The sequence below is a fragment of the Pinus tabuliformis genome, chromosome 5_2, assembly GCF_031772625.1.
Source record: "Pinus tabuliformis cultivar Carrire ecotype Pingquan chromosome 5_2, CPIR1, whole genome shotgun sequence".
Taxonomy (NCBI): Eukaryota; Viridiplantae; Streptophyta; class Pinopsida; order Pinales; family Pinaceae; genus Pinus; species Pinus tabuliformis.
The window spans coordinates 253,305,528-253,307,505 of NC_142306.1; positions in this window are offsets into that span (position 1 = coordinate 253,305,528).

Sequence of the window (1,978 nt, forward strand, 5' to 3'; positions counted from 1 at the left end):
GTCGTTAAGCCTAGTGACTGTCAATCTCGTGGAAGGTGGGTGATTCCTCCTGAGGGACGATAGTGCTAGTACGGATTGTGCTCCCACGTACCGTCGCGTATATATTGGGAGACCCCTATAGGCATATATTCTTTATCCTTAGGAAGCCGTGTCGGCCGCCCTACTGATCGCAATGCAGTGAACACAACATTCATGAAGATCGACCGCCCGTACCTTAAAAAGTATTCTGCGGTTTTGCGAAAAGTTTGGCACACCCTCTACCTAGAACTCCAGAGCAGTTTCTTTTGGCCTTTTTCAGACTCTATAACAGAAAAAGTCCATCCGAGCATTTGTCACTTCGGGCTCATTAAAACATCGAAGGAGACTAGAGTCATCTTTAGCTTTTTCTCGACTCTTTAAAACTGAAAAAGCAAGTTGTGTCTAAAGCGTCTAATAAAATTCATTCAATTCGGAAACACCAATTTCCCTTTTTGTATTTTAGTTGATCGAGTAATCCGCAATCGTGGAAGAAAGTCAATTGAAACCCCGTCGTTCGCGGAGGCTTATGAGTCAACCGTCTTTGTCTCCGGAATCAAAAACAGTACGGACAAAGCGAACTCGTTTAACCGGTTCAAAATCTCCTATCAAAGTTAGAACAAGTGTTCCGACGACATCTGAGATTCCGGTTACTCCAAACATTTCTAGAAACCCTGCCTATATAGAAGAAGTTCAACAGCCACAGAGGGACAGTAATACTGATCCTAGTCTGGGGCAAATACTTGCGTTACTGAACCAGTTCCATCTGTAACCGGTTTAGAGAGTCTTGCTCCCCAAACAACTGTCGCTGTCGATTCAACCCCTTCTTCGACACCAGAAATATTTTACGGACCTGACGGTCTTCCTCTTCCACCGGGTTTGATTGCGATAGAGGAAATTGTGGAAGATCCGCAAGCAAGTACTCCAACCCATTTTGGAGTCGGGGTCACTCTATTTCCTTCATCAGAAGTTAATCCACCACAAGTGGAAGTTCCTGTAGAATCGCTAGGCAATCTATTGGATAGACTCAAAATTTTTGAACAACCGTCAACATCTAGGACTGTGTCGAACGACACAGCGACAGCAGAAGCCCCTGCCGTCACTCCGACAATGTTTGCCAGCATACCATCTTTCCCGACTAGCTCGCAACCGCTAGAAGGAGTCCACCAAGGGACTATTTCGACAGTGTGGTCTGTTCCAGTTTGTTCATCCGGAATAATATCCGGCAACTCTTATGTTAAGACTCGCCAGATTGATCCATTTGGAGGTCAATTTGGGCAATCCAGTCCCCAAGGACAAAGAATCCCCTTGAGTTCCGGATTGCTACCGTATGGGGGGCAGTATGCCCTTTCATTACCCCCTCCGAGAGGGTATCCATACGGGAGTTCACAACAGTATTCAGGTTATACTGGAATTACATCGAGTGGTTGGGTACCTATGATACCTCAACAACCAAGGGTTGTATATTCTATGCAACAGTGTGTACCTATGACAAACATACCGACCACACCGGCTATTGTAACAATGTCACAAGTTCAAGCGATGCCTGTTGCATGTCAACCTCAGATTTCTCAGGTTGTAATGCAACAGCCCCTTGACCATGGGTCACAACCACAATTGCCAACTGGTGGGGCGACACAGGTCCAAACGGGTACAATTACCCCATACCTTGGTCCAACGCTTAGCATAGCGCAACAGAACATGGCTTCACAACCGTGGCTGGTGCAATACCAACAACCACAATTCCAGAAAGTGTACCAAGGTTCTGAGCAGCAGATCTTTGCAAACAGTGGAGAACCATATATTCAAAACGGTCAAAACCAACCGCTTTACAGTGGTCAAGTCCACCAACCGTATCAGTCATACCAACATCAATTACATTATGCTGGTATGCAAAGGCCCACTGCTCAGGCAATTCCGTCGTACCCTGGGTATGCTTCACCTAACCTGAATCAATAGTTAC